Source organism: Cetorhinus maximus, chromosome 22, assembly GCF_964194155.1.
Source record: "Cetorhinus maximus chromosome 22, sCetMax3.hap1.1, whole genome shotgun sequence".
Lineage (NCBI taxonomy): Eukaryota > Metazoa > Chordata > Chondrichthyes > Lamniformes > Cetorhinidae > Cetorhinus > Cetorhinus maximus.
Window position 1 is genome coordinate 51016015 of NC_135900.1, and position 15619 is coordinate 51031633.

A 15619-nucleotide genomic window follows, 5' to 3' on the forward strand; every position below is an offset into this window, starting at 1 on the left:
CTTCCACCGCCTCCTCTGGCAGCGAATTCCAGACACTCACTACCCTCTGCGTAAAAAACTTGCCCTGCACATTTCCTCTATAGTTCTCTCCTCTCACCTTAAATCTATGTCCCCTAGTAATTGACTCTTCCACCCTGGGAAAAAGCTTCTGACTATCTACTCTGTCCATGCCACTCATAATTTTGTAAACTTCTATCAAGTCGCCCCTCAATCTCCATCGCTCTAGTGAGAACAATCCGAGTTTCTCCAACCTCTCCTCATAGCTAATAACCTCCAGACCAGGCAGCATCCTGGTAAACCTCCTCTGCACCCTCTCCAACGCCTCCATATCCTTCTGGTAATGTGGCGACCAGAATTGCACGCAATATTCCAAGTGTGGCCTAACCATGGTTCTATACAGCTGCAGCATGACTTCCCAGCTTTTATACTCAATACCCCTGCCAATGAAGGCAAGCATGCCATATGCCTTCCTGACTACCTTATCCACCTGCGTTGCCACTTTCAGTGACCTGTGGACCTGTACACCCAAATCCCTCTGATCGTCAATGCACTTAAGGGTTCTGCCATTTACTGTATAATTCCTGCCTGTATTAGACCTTCCAAAATGCATTAGCTCACATTTGTCCGGATTAAACTCCATCTGCCATTTCTCCACCCAAGTCTCCAACCGATCTATATCCCATTGTATCCTTTGACAATCCTCTTCACTATCTGCAACTCCTCCAACCTTAGTGTCATCTGCAAACTTACTAATTAGCCCAGTCACATTTTCCTCCAAATCATTTATGTATACTACAAACAGCAAAGGTCCCAGCACTGATCCCTGCGGAACTCCACTAGTCACAGCTCTCCATTCAGAAAAGCACCCTTCCACTGCTTCCTTCTGTCTTCTATGACCAAGCCAATTCTGTATCCATCTTGCCAGCTCACCTCTGATCCCGTGCGACTTTACCTTCTGTACCAGTCTGCCATGAGGGACCTTGTCAAAGGCCTTACTGAAATCCATGTATATAACATCCACTGCCCTTCCATCGTCGATCATCTTTGTCACTTCCTCGAAAAACTCGATCAAGTTAGTGAGACACAACCTCCCCTTCACAAACCCATGCTGCCTCTCACTAATACGCCCATTTGCTTCCAAATGATAGTAAATTCTGTCACGAAGAATCTTCTCCAATAATTTCCCTACCACTGATGTAAGGCTCACTGGCCTGTAATTTCCTGGATTATCCCTGCTACCCTTCTTAAACAATGGAACAACATTGGCCATTCTCCAGTCCTCTGGGACCTCATCCGTAGCCAGTGAGGATACAAAGATTTCTGTCAAGGCCCCAGCAATCTCCTCCCTTGCCTCCCTCAGTACTCTGGGGTAGATCCCATCTGGCCCTGGGGACTTATCCACCTTAATATTCTTCAAGACGCCTAACACCTCCTCTTTTTTGATCTCAACATGATCCAGGCTATCTACACTCTTCCCTAGACAAATCGAGCTTCTCTTTGGTGAATACTGATGAGAAGTATTCATTTAGTATCTCTCCCATTTCTTCTGGCTCCACACACAGATTCCCACCTCTGTCCCTGAGTGGGCCTATCCTTTCCCTGGCTACCCTCTTGCTTTTTACATATGTATAAAAGGCCTTGGGATTTTCCTTAATCCTGGTTGCCAGTGACTTTTCATGACCCCTTTTAGCCCTCCTGACTCCTTGCTTAAGTTTCTCCCTACTTTCTTTATATTCTCCACGGGCTTCATCTGTTCCCAGCTTTCTAGCCCTTACGAATGCTTCCCTTTTCTTCTTGACTAATCTCACAATATCCTTCGTTATCCAAGGTTCCTGAAACTTGCCATGCTTATCCTTCATCCTAGCAGGGACATGCCGGTCCTGAATTCTTATCTACTGATGTTTGAAGCCCCCCACATGTCAGTTGTTGATTTGCCCTCAAACACCCGCCTCCAGTCTAGATTCCTCAGTTCCTGCCTAATATTGTTATAATTAGCCTTCCCCCAATTAAGCACCTTAACCCGAGGACTCCTGTTACCCTTATCCACCAGTACCCTGAAACTTACTGAATTATGGTCACTTTACCCGAAATGCTCCCCTACTGAAACTTCGACCACCTGGCCGGGTTCATTCCTTAATACCAGGTCCAGTATTGCCCCTTCCCTAGTTGGACTATCTACATATTGTCTCAGGAAGCCCTCCTGGATGCACCTTACAAATTCTGCACCATCCAAACCCCTAGCACTAAGTGATTCCCAGTCAATATAGGGAAAGTTAAAATCACCCACCACAACAACCCTAGTGCTTTTTCATCTTTCCAAAATCTGCCTACATAACTGTTCCTCAATCTCCCGCCGGCAATTGGGAGGCCTATAGTAAACCCCCAACATTGTGACTGCACCCTTCCTATTCCGGAACTCTACCCATATTGCCTCGCTGCGTGAGCCCACCGAGGTGTCCTCCTGTCGTACAGCTGTGATATTCCCCTTAACCAGCAGTGCAACATCCCCACCTCTTCTACATCCCTCTCTATCCTGCCTGAAACATCTAAATCCTGGAACGTTTATCTGCCAATCCCGTCCATCCTTCAACCAAGTCTCTGTAATAGCAATAACATTATAGTCCCAAGTACTAATCCAAGCTCTAAGCTCATCTGCCTTGCCTGTTATACTTCTCGCATTGAAACAAATGCATTTCAGACCCCCAGTCCCACTGTGTTCAGTAATTTCTCCCTGCCTGCCCTTCATCTTAGTCCTACTGGCCATATTCACTGGTTCCCAGTCATTTATTTCACCTGCTGACCTATTGCTCTGGTTCCCACCCCCCTGCCATACTAGTTTAAACCCTCCCGAGTGACACTAGCAAACCTCGCAGCCAGGATATTGGTGCCCCTCCAGTTTAGATGCAACCCGTCCTTCTTGTACAGGTCCCATCTGCCCCGGAAGAGATCCCACTGATCCAGATATCGGAAACCCTCCCTCCTACACCATCTGTTCAGCCACGTGTTTAGCTGCACTATCTTCCTATTTCTAGCCTCACTGGCACGTGGTACAGGGAGTAATCCTGAGATTACAACCCTAGAGGTCCTGTTTTTTTAACTTTCTGCCTAACTCCCTGAACTCCCGCTGCAGGACCTCGTCACTCTTCCTGCCTATGTCATTAGCACCAATATATACCACGACCTCTGGCTGTTCTCCCTCCCCCTTCAGAATGTCCCATACCCGATCAGAGACATCCTGGACCCTGGCACCAAGGAGGCAACATACCATCGTGGTGTCTCTTTCATGACCACAGAAGCGCCTATCTGAGCCCCTGACTATATAGTCCCCTATGACAATTGCTCTTCTGTGCTTTGACCCCCCCTGCTGAACAGAGACAGCCGTGGTGCCACTGCTCTGGCTACTGCTGTTGTTTTCCCCTGATAGGCCATCCCCCCCAACAGTATCCAAAATGGTATACCTGTTAGAGAGGGGGACAGCCACAGGGGATTTCTGCACTGACTGCCTGCCCCTTCTAGCAGTCACCCATCTATCTGTCTGTACCTTGGGTGTGACCATGTCTCCAAAACTCCTGTCAATGACGCTTTCCGCCACCTGAATGCTCCTAAGTGCATCCAATTGCTTCTCCAATCGATCCATGCGGTCTGTGAGGAGCTGCAATTGGGTGCACTTCCTGCAGGTGTAGTTGTCCGCGACACTTGAAGCGTCACAGATTTCCCACATCCCACAGGTGAAGCACTTCACCCCAGCAAGGTAGCCTGAAGGCTGGGGCTTGCTCTTGTGGAGGATGATGTTTGTAACCTCTTCTTGGAGAAGAGAGAATTAGTTATTGACTAGGCAGGCTCGTACCTTATAGATCACTCATAGTCATTGTCTGCATGTTTTCACTATATAATGGATGCTTTCTCATTGGGTTGTTAGGGGGGCCGATCTCACCTTCCACAGAGGCACGGTCAGTGTCCTCCCCCCTACCAGCTCTGAAGCCCGCTCCTCAAATGGGGTGACGGTCCTGAACTCCGGGCTGCTCTCTCTGGTCCTGGCTCTCTTTCACTTGTTATAAGCATTCTTCTCCTGCATTAACACAGATGCCTTGAGTGTGAGCACTATGGATGAAAAGAGAGTTCAGACGCTTGCACGCCTTTGGGTGTGCTGAACCCTCCCCAGGAAGGGATTAAGACACCGTTTGTGCAGGGACTTACATGAGATGGTGTGCTTTAAGTGGCTACGATACATTGAGTGATTAACCAGCTGTTGATCGTGTGTGACATCCCTGTATACTGTAACCCTTGGAACACCTGATGCCCTTATGAGAATAAGTCTGCATTGAGTAGAAGTTTGATTTACCCTGGCTGAGCGCAGCAGATGATTCATCCATTTCCTGCACTGCAGGGCGGTCCTTCTTTGGACCCCGTGTGTGTTCACCACCCTGACAATCTCCTCCCAGGCCAGCATTATCAGACGGTGGCACTCCTGCTCCCATCCCTCAGAAAGAAGACTTCCCGCCTTTCCTTGATGGCCTGGAGGAGCATCTCCAGGGCGGCACTGCTGAACTGTGAGGCCAAAGGTTGCTGTCTTCTCCTGGACATTTCTTTATGGGATCTAGAGGTCCTGGCCTGCAGTGAGTGAATGGCTGTCCGGGTGCCATTTAAATATGGTGCCTGGATGTTGGAGCCTCTGAGGTGACAGCGGAGCGGGCGACTTCCTGCCTGCCCCGTCACAAGATTCGAAGTGCTCCTCATAGGTGCATAATTAATGAGATGAACAGCACAAAATGTCCAGTGGAATTTACTCCGACTTTCCTGCCCGCCACCAAGCTTAGATTCCAGAACGGGAACTTCTGCTCATGGTTGCAATGTGACCAAGACTTGGCCCTGAATATTCAAGGGTATTTGACATTTTGGAAGGACAGGGAGAAAGGAAAAGAAGGTGGGTGGCTCTTTTATTCAAGGATGAGATCAGTGCAGTCATGCAAAACGATCTTGGAGAATCAAAATGTACAATCAGTTTGGGCAGAGATAAGAAATAACAAAGAACAGGAAAAAGTAATTGGTGGGAGTGGTTTAGAGGTCCCCTGACAGTAGCTATAATGTAGGACAGAGTATAATTCAAGAAATAATGGAGGCCTCCAAGAAGGGTACTGTAATAATTGTGGGAGATTTTAATCTTCCTATAGATCGGATAAATCAGATTGGCAAAAGTAGCCTTGAGGATGAGTTCATATTGTGTATTTGGGACAGATTCTTAGAATAATATATTCTGGAACTAACCAGGGTACAGCTATTTTAGACTTGCTAATGTGTAATGAGGCAGGATTAATTAATGACCACATAATAAAGGATCCTCTAGGTAAGATCATATCATGATAGAATTTAACGTTCAGTTTCAGGACAAGAAATGTGGGTCCATAACTAATGTCTTAAACTTAAATAAAGGCAAATGAAGACAGAATTGGCTAAAGCTGAATGAAAACTAGGTCAAAAGGGGAGCCAGTAGAGAAGCAGTTGCAGACATTTAAGGAGGTATTTCATAACACTCAATTTATTCCATTGAGAAAGAAAGATGCTAAAAGAAGGATACACCATTCGAGGCTAACTAAGGAAGTTAAGGATAGTATGAAATTGAAAAAAAAGATGTACAATGCTGCAAAGATTAGTGGTAGCCCAGAAGGCTGGGAAAATTTTAGAAACCAGCAAAGGATGACTTAAAAAAAAAGGAGAAATTGGAAAATGAGAGAAAACGAGCAAGAAATATAAAAACAGACATTAAAAGCTTCTGCAAGTATATAAAAATAGTAGCTAAATTAGGCATTGGTCCCTTAGAGGGTGAAACTGGGGAACTAATAATGGAAAACAATGAAATGGCACAGACTCTGCACAAATATTTTGTATCTGTCTTCATTATAGAAGACGCAAAAAGCATCCCAAGAATAGTAGGAAAACAAGAAGCCAAAAGGAGAAACTTAAAACAATCACCATCACTAGAGAAAAAGTACCAGAAAACTAATCGGATTAAAGGCTGATAAGTCCCCTGGATTCCAGAGTTTTAAAATAAGTGGCTGCAGAGATAGTGGATGCATTGATTCTAATCTTCCAAAATTCCTTATATTCTGGAAAGATCTCAATGGATTGGGAAACCACAAGTGTAACACCATTACTTCAAGAAACGACAGAGACAAAAAGCAGGAAACAATAAGCCAGTTAATCTAAAATCTGAATTCGGAAAATGCTAGAATCTATTATTAAGGAGATAGTAACAGGACATTTAGAAAATCATAATACAATCAGGCAGAGTCAACATGGTTTTGTGAAAGGGAAATCGTATTTGACAAATATATTAGAGTTCTTTGAAATTGTAACAAGCAAGGTTGATTAATGGGACCAGTAAATGTAATGTATTTGGATTTCCGAAAAGCATTCGATAAGGTGCCACTGCACCAGATAGGTGCTCATTGTCTTGGGATGGCATATTAGCATGAATGGGGGATGGGCTAACTAATAGGAACAGAGTCGGGATAAATGGATCATTTTCAGGTTGGCAAACTGTAACCAGCGGAATGTCACGGGGATCAGTGCTTGGACCTCAATTTACAACCTACATTAATAACTTGGAAGAAGGGACAGACTGTATTGTGGCCAAATTTGCTGATGATACAAAGATAGGTAGGTAAACAAGTTGTGAGGATACAAAGTGTATGCAAAATGACATAGATAGATTAAGTGAGTGGGCAAAAAAATAGGCAGATGGAGTATGATGTGGGAAAATATGAAGTTGTCCACTTTGGCAAGAAGAATAGAACATCAGGATATTATTTAAAAGAAGAGAGATTGCAGAATACTGCAGTACAGAAAGATCTGGAAGTCCTTGTACATGAATCGCAAAAAATTAGCATGCAGTAATTAGGAAGGAAAATGGAATGTTTGCCTTTATTGCAAGGAGCATGGAGTTTGCCTTTATTGCAAGGCTCAATGAGCCGAATGGCCTACTCCTACTCCTATTTCTTATGATCTTATGTTATTAAACGCCTTAAAAATTCTCAGCTGATCAGAAAAAGTATGAATTTGTAATGGATAGGTCATGTCTGATGAATCCAACTGAATTTTTTGAAGAGGTGACTAAATTAGTTGACAGGGAATGTCTATGCATGTGATTTATATGGATTTCCAGAAGGCATTCAATAAAATCTCTCATGAGGCGGTTAGCTAAAGCTGAAGCTCATGGATCGGAAGGAAAGAGAGAGTAGGGAAAATCAGAATAAACTTTAACTGGCAGGACATAAATAATGGTGGCCCACAAGGATTTGTGTTGGAACTAATCACTGTATTCATTAACGACTTAGATGATGGGATTGAAAGTCACATATCTAAATTTGCCGATGACACAAAGAAAGGCAGTTTTGTAAGCAGTGTAGGTCAGGCGGTGGCAAACTACGGCCCACAGCCATATCTGGCCTTGGGCGCTTCTGATCCAGCTCATGTTCATGCCAGGTTATCCAAGGGCTTCAGTAAATATTCTGAGCAACAATCGAGACTTTGAAAAGGGAACGATAGGAGTGATCTCTAATGAACGACCGCAGGAAGTAGATGAAGGTAAGTTAATCATTGTGGCCAAGGCAAGCATTTTGCGAGGTGGGAACAGAGTGTAGCCGCCAGGAGAGAGGGGGGTAGAATATGTGGTGGAGCACTGAGAATGTATACTTTAAGTAAACCCTCGGATTGTCTCCTGATTTCTGATGATTTGGTACATTTTATTGAGGACAGCGGCCCAAGGAAAGGACATACTTTTGACCTTCAGGTGGTTGAGGGCTGGATTGAATGTAATGGTGTGCATTATAACAAAATTTAGTTTGGTTTCATTAGGAATTATTTGGGGAGGGAAAGGGTTTATTCATACATTTTAGAATTAGACAGACATCCATTTTATGAACCTTGAAGATCAAAGCCTGGCTCTGCTGGATCGTAAAAATGCGCCTATTTTTAAGGTATAGTGAACTTCTGTTTAAAACTTCAATTTGATACGCAATCATTTTTTAAATTGCTGTAAATATCCTAAGGGCTGAATGTTCCCCCTGTTGGGGTGTTGTGCGGGGGCAGGCAGGAGCGAGTGCAAACCCGAACGGCACCCCCGATCGGGTGCACACCGCCATTTTACGCAATTAAGGCCCGCCCAGCATGACGCGCACCCGCAAGCGCTCCCTGTGAGGGCAGAGGGGGGAATTCCCTGAGTCAGGGCCTGCGCTCTTTCGCGCATGCATGTGAAAGAGCGCAGAAATCTCTGTGCCCCAGGGAGATTAATTTAAGTTCTGAAAAATTTAATAAAGGGGAAAAAAATTTTAAGGACATGTCCTCTCAAGTGAAACTGTCACATGAGCTGGGACATGTCCATTAATTTTTTCAAAAATTTTTATTCAATTAACAAACCCTTCATGAAACCTCATCCCGCCAGTGGATGAGGTTTCATGAAAAACGCGAAGGCCGCCTGGGCTCTTCGCCTGCCCGCCAACCTTAAGGTTGGATGGGCAGCATTCTTAACAAGTTTAATTACTTCCTTAATGGCCTTAATAGGCCTTCAGCAGTTCAGCAGGCTCACAGCCAATGTGGCTGCCGAACTGACAATCTAAATGACGCGCAGTGACGTTGGGACACCTGTCCAACGTCACCACGCATCACTTTACACGTCAGCGAGCGGGCCCCACCCCTGCTCGCCGACCTGAAAATTCTACCCTAAGTCAAAAATCCAACTGGCATGGAAAATCATGCTTAAATTGGCATTGTTGAAAGTTTATGACCTGGACAACTACATGAGCAGAAAATGCCGCCAAATGGAAAAACTCGAGTGCCGAATCTTGGAACTCGAGGAGCAGCTGGCGTCACTGAGGAGCATTCGTGAGGATGAGAGCTACGTGGATTGCACATTTCAGATGGTAGTCATCCCGTAGCTTATGAAAGAGCAGGCAGAGAGGGGCTAGGTGGCTGTCAGACAGACAAGAAAGGCAAGGCAGGCAGTGCAGCAGACCCCTGAGGACGTCCTACTTTCTAACAGGTACTTAGTTCTGAGTACCAATGAGAGAGAGGGTTCCTCTGGAGAGAGCAGCGAGAGTCATGGTCAGAGCACAATGGGTAGCTCAGCTGTGCAGGGAGGGAGGAGGAAAGAGAGGTATATAGTGGTAGGGGATTCTATAGTTAGGGGAACAAGCAGGCGCTTCTGTGGTCACTGACATAATTCCAGGATGGTATGTTGCCTCCCTGGTGCAAGGTTCATGGATATCATTGAGTGGCTTCAGAACATTCTGGAGGTGTGTGTACACAGCCAGGTTTGTGGTTCACATTGGTACCAACGATATAAGTAGAAAAGGGGATGAGGTCGCCCAGGCTGAGTTCAAAGAGTTAGGAAAAAGATTAGCAAACAGGACCTCAAAGGTAGTAATCTCCAGATTACTTCCAAAGGCAATGCTATTGAGTATAGAAATAGGAGAATAGACCAGATGAATGCGTGACTGGAGAGATGGTGCAGGAGGGAGGGCTTCAGATTTCTGGGACATTGGGATTGGTTCTGGGGAAGGTGGGATCTGTACAAGCAGGACAGTCTACACATAAATAGGGCTGGGAAGAATGTCCTTGCAGGAAGGTTTGCTAGTGTTGTTGGGGAGGGTTTAAAGTAGATTGGCAGGGGGATGGGAACCTGATGGCAGGTTTAGATAGGACAAATTCAGAGCAGGAAGCAGGAGACAGAAAATTAGTGGGTGACTCTGAAAGACAGAAGAAGCAAAGGTAAAAGTTTTTTTTTTGTAGTTGCAAGTGATCAAGTTTTATTTAATCATATAATTCCATCCACACTTGTCCACAATTAATGATGCTGACAGTACTGCTGGTTTTGCCATCATTGCTGCCCAATTTCTCCATCTTCTTTACAACCTCGGAGCCCTCAATAATCCTACCAAATACAACATGCTTTCCATCCAACCATGGAGTATCTGCAGTGCACATAAAAAACTGGGATCCATTTACCCCAGCACTGGCCACAGACAAGGTACCAAGCCCTGTGTGCTTCAGTTGGAAATTCTCATCGGCAAACTTCTCACCATAGATGGACTTCCCACCAGTGCCATTGTTCTTTGAGAAGTCACCACCTTGGCACATGAAGCCAGGAATGATTCTGTGGAATATCGAGCCCTGGTAACCAAATCTCATCTCACCAGTGCACAATGCACAGGAATTTTCTGCAGTTTTGGAGACCACATCAGCCCTGAGCTCCATTGTGATGCAGCCCTGGGATTTGCCGGCCGGAGAAATATCCATGAAAACCTGGGGATTCTGCCCAGCCATTGAGCTGCACCATCGCGGCCGCGTTACAGTTGCTAGCTGCAGTCTGCACAAAGCCCTAGCGCCTTTGCAGTGATGCAGAAAATAACGGGCAGCGGGAAACATGGCACCAAGCGCGAGGCGACGCTGCAAACGGGCAATGTTAAAAGGTATTTATTTAATTGCAAGGAGTATAGCAAACAAAGCCGATGAGCTGAAGGCACAGATAGGGCACATGTATGGCAGCATGATATCATTGTTATAACAGAAACTTGGCTTAAAAAGGGGCAAAAATGGCAGCTGAACATCCTTGTATATAGGGTTTTCAGGCAGGATAGAGAGGGGGCTAAAAAAAGGTGGGGGTGTAGCACTATTGGTTAAAGAATCAATTACAGCTGTGAGGAGGGATGATACACTAAATGAATTATCAAAATGAGGCAATTTGGGTTGAGCTCAGGAATAAAAAGGGGACAGCAACACTACGAGGAGTGCACTATAGACCCTCAAATAGTGAGAGGGAGATAGAAGAGTAAATATGTAGGAAAATTCCTGAGTACAAAAACAATAGGGCAATAATAGTTGGGAACTTCAACTACCTAATATCAACTGGGATATGCACAGTGTAATAGGCACGGGGGACACAAAATTCCTGAACTGCATTCAAGAGAACCATTATAGCCAGCATGTAACAAGCTCAATGAGAGTGTGTGCAATTCTAAATTTAGTATTAGGAAATTAAGCTGGGCAAGTGGCTGAAGTAGCAGTGGGGGACCATCTTAGACATAGTGAACATAATACAGTTAGAGTTAATATAATTATGTAAAAGAATAAAGGTAGAACAGGAGTAAAAGTTCTAAATTGAGGAAAGACAAATTATACGAAACCGAGAAGTGATCTGGCGAAAGTGAACTGGTTACAGTTTCTTGAAGGGAAATCAATGACAGACCAGTGGGAGGCATTCAAAAGCAAGATTCTACGGGCACAGTGTGTATACATGTTCCCACGAACAAAAAGGGTGATACAGCCAAATCTAGAGCCCCTGGTTATCTAAAAGTATCCAAGGTAATATAAAGCAGAAGAAGAAAGCTTATGACAGACACAAACAACTTAATACTGTAGAAAGCCTAGAGGAGTATAGAAAGTACAGGGGTGAAGTAATAAAGGTAACTAGGAAAGCAAAGAAAGGATATGAAAAAATATTTGCAGGTAAAATCAAAGAAAACCCAAAGATGTTTTACCAGTACATTAAGAGCAAGAGGATAGCTAAGGGCTGATCAGAGATGTACATGGTAACTTGTGCTCTGATACTGAAGATGTGGGCAGGGTTCTCAATGAGTACTTTGTCTCTGTCTTCACTAAGGAGAGGGATAAAGCAGATATTCTAGTTAAAGAGGAGGAGTGTGAAGTATTAGATATAATAAGCATATTGAGAGAGGATGTACTGGAGGGACTGGCATCCTTGAAGGTGGATAAATCACCAGGGCCAGAGGGATTGTATCACAGGCTGTTAAAGAAAGCCAGGGAGGAAATCGCGGATGCTCTGAGGATCATTTTCTGATCCTCACTAGATACAGGTGAGGTACCAGATGATTGGAGGTCTGCGAACGTTGGACCATTATTTAAAAAGGGTGCAATGATAGACCAAATCATTATAGGCCAGTGAGTCTGACTTTTGCAGTGGACAAATTATTAGAATCAATTCTGAGAGACAGAGTAAACTGTCACTTAGAAAGGAACGGATTAATCAGGGATAGTCAGCATGATTTTGTTAGGGGAAGGTCGCATCTTACTAATTTTTTGAGGAAGTAACAAGGAGGATTGATGATGATAGTGCAGTGGATGTTGTCCATATAGTAAGGCATTTGACAAGGTTCCACATGGCAGACTGGTCAGAAAAGTAAAAGCCCATGGGATACAGGGGAATGTGGCGAGTTGGATTCCAAATTGGTTCAGCGACAAGAAACAAAGGGTAATGGTTGACGGATGTTTTTGCAAATGGAAAACGGTTCCCAGTGGTGTTCCACAGGGCTGTGTTGGTGTCCTTGCTGTTTGTATATATTAATGATTTAGACTTAAATGTGGATGGCATGATTGGGAAATTTGCAGATGACAAAAATTGGCCATGTAATTGATAGTGAAAAGGATAGCTGTTGTCTCCAGAATGATATCAATGGTTTGGTTGAGTGAGTGGAAAAGTGGCAAATGGAATTCAATCCAGAAGCGTGAGGTAATGCATGTGGGGAGGGAAAACAAAGCTAGGGAATACATAATAAATGGGAGGATATTGGGAGGGGCAGTGAGACCTTGGAATGCATGTTCCCAGGTCCCTGAAGGTGGTAGGACAGATGATTAAGGTGGTAAAGAATGCATATGGAATGCTTTCCTTTATTGGATGAGATATAGAATACAGGGGTGTAATGATAAAACTGTATAAAATGCTGGTTAGGCCACCTTTGGATTTTTTTGTAAAGTTCATGTCGCCATATTACAGGAAGGACATAATTGCTCTGGAGAGAGTACAGAGGAGATTTACAAGAATGTTGGCAGGGCTTGAAAATTGCAGCTATGAGGAAAGATTGGATAAACTGGGGTTGTTTTCCTTGGAACTGAGGAGGCTGAGGGGTGACCTGATTGAGGTATACAAATTGTGAGGGGCCTAAATTGAGTAGATAGGGATGCTCTGTTTCTCCTAGCAGAGAGGTCTATTACCAGGAGACACAGATTTAAAGTGTTTGGTAGGAGGATTAGAGGGGACATGAAGAAAAACTTCTTCACCCAAAGGGTGGTGGGGGTTTGGAATTCACTGCCTGGTTTGGTGGTGGAGGCAAAAGCCCTCAACTCATTTAAAAGGCATCTGGGTCTGCACCTGAAGTATTGTAACCTGCAAGGCTACGGACAGAATGCTGGAAGGTGGGATTAAAATGGGCAGCTAAGTTTTTTCCCATTTTCTTTTTCAGCCAGCACCAACATGATGGGCTGAATGGCCTTTTTCTGTGCTGTAGCTTTTATGGTTTATTTTCAATTAGTAGCAGTGTTAAATGTTTGCCAGTATTTTTCAAAATTCAAGTAATCACAATACTCGACACAGCAAACAGCTTTTAAGTACCCAAAAATTCAAATACTTGATTGGATAAGAACATCAAATGCTGTTTTGCTGTCATGTGATTAAGTGATGCTCTGGGAATCATCAAAGATTTAGTTAACATTTTGAGATGGGCATCTCAGTGATTAGCTGTTTATGCACTTATGAAAATTTGAGTTGAAAAAGTATTTCCTATTCCTGCCAGAAGTGCAGTTAAGGTTTAGATTTTTAGAAGAAGGATGATAAATGTAATAGAAAGAGACGGTTGTGTGGTTTTAGGGTTTTGTGTTTTGAGAAAACTGAAAATGAGAAAGGTTTTCCCTAACAGATGTGGAACAGATAGATGCCTTGGTAACACCTCTTCTAAAATTTGCCATGAGGTTACTAAATTTCAGCTCTAGGCACGAAGGTTAGAGGACACAGATCACTGTACTCCCCACAAGATATGCTGACCGTTTCTGAGATGCCTTTTAGTCTTTCCACATTTTCTCCTTTCTTTACTGATTTTCCATTGGTGCTTCTTGCAACACCATGGCCAGAATCTTCGGGTCGGCGAGCAGGAGCGGGGGCGGACCCCACTCGCCGACGCATAAAATGACGTGCGGTGATGTCGGGCATGCGTCCTACTGTCCCCGCGCATCATTCCGACTTTCAATTTGGCAGGCACACACCAGTGGCGGCTGCGCGCCCGCCGAACTGTCAAAAGCCTATTAAGGCCATTTAAATATCCATTGAAATAATTAACTGAGCTGCCCATCCCACCTTAAGGTTGGTGGGCAGGCAAAGAGCCCAGGAGGCCTTTGCATTTATCATGAAACCTCATTCACGGGCAGGATGAGGTTTCATGAAGGTTTTTAAAGTTTAATAAAAACTTTTAATAAAATTCATTGACATGTCACAGCTGTCACATGAGGGGACATGTCTTAAAATTTTTTTTTTCTTAATTAAAATCTTTAAACATCAAACTAATCTCCCTGAGGCAGCTCTGTGCCCCAGGGAAATTTCTGAACTCTTTCGCAGACCCTGGCTCAGCCTACTCCCCCCACCTACACAGGGAGCACTCAGCGCTTCCGGATGCGCGTCACACTGGTTGGGCCTTAATTGGCCTGCGCACATAAAATGGCGGTATGCAGCCCATTGTGGGCGGTGTTTGGCTGCGCGCCCGCTCCCGCCCAACCCCCCCCCTCCCCAAACCCCAATGGGGAGAAATTTTCCCCCCTATTACTGATCACAGTAAATCAGCATTTATATTGGCAAGACAAAAGCAAAATACTACAGATGCTGGAAATCTGAAATAAAAACAGAAAATGCTAGAAATACTCAGCAGGTCAGGCAGCATAAGTGGAGAGAAAAATAGTTAACATTTCAGGTGGATGACCATTCTGTTGAATACAGAATAAATGCCACAATAAATTTTATTTGCAGCTGTTCCTATCAAAATTCATTTAATGCACTATGGTTTATGTCAGTGCTTGATTTCAGTTTGAAATAATATCTATCTAACTTTTTTAGTCTACCAATTTATTAGGCATACAGCATACATTGCCAAAACAAAGCACTTCGCAACGCCCTAAAATGGGCACTGCAATAAAAAGGAAAGCAAACAGGAAATGTTGGGTTTTTAACAGAATGTCAACAAAATATTTTTTCACAAATGTGGACTGGATTGTGGAAGGCTGTATGCCTGATCTATCAGGAGAGCATCGCCATGTTCAAGGAGTGCGATTTACAGTGCCATTTTTTAAAAGAAATATCCTAATTATGGCAGTGGCTTAAAGGAAAGGGCAAAAAATGCTAATAAAATTACTGCTAAATTAAAAACTCAGCAAAACATTTTTGCGCAACAAGTTACAGTTCAGGAAGCCATTACAAAGGCAAGTTATGTTCTGGTAATGAAAATCATTAAACAAAATAAGCGTTTTGCTGAAGGGGAGTTTTTGAAAGAATGTATAGTTGATGTTGCTGGCATGCCCCACATACCAAAAAAAAATGAGAATTGTAGTTTTTCATGAAGATTTTACCCGCCATGTGGAAGTGATTGATGAAGCCTTGGTTGAACAAGAAAGCACAGTACTTCACGGTGTTTTTGTTAGCTCTTGATGACAGCACTGACATCAAGGACAGTACAGCTCCTGATGTTTTCTTTCTTGTGGAAATCCGCTGAGATGCTGGTTTGTCAACTGGGATCTGTAGCATGATTTATTGCATTTCAACAGGGAAAATGTTTGTTCACAAACACAG

General features: G+C 43.9%; 1 protein-coding gene and 1 pseudogene across 5 annotated transcripts in view; both read right to left on the reverse strand.

Annotated features, from left to right (window-relative positions):
- The window catches only part of LOC144696692 (structural maintenance of chromosomes protein 1B-like), a 192888-nt gene that overhangs the window by 69694 nt on the left and 107575 nt on the right, over positions 1–15619 (reverse strand). The gene's annotated exons all lie outside the window — the stretch shown is intronic.
- Positions 9808–10429, reverse strand: LOC144696801 (peptidyl-prolyl cis-trans isomerase pseudogene; annotated as a pseudogene).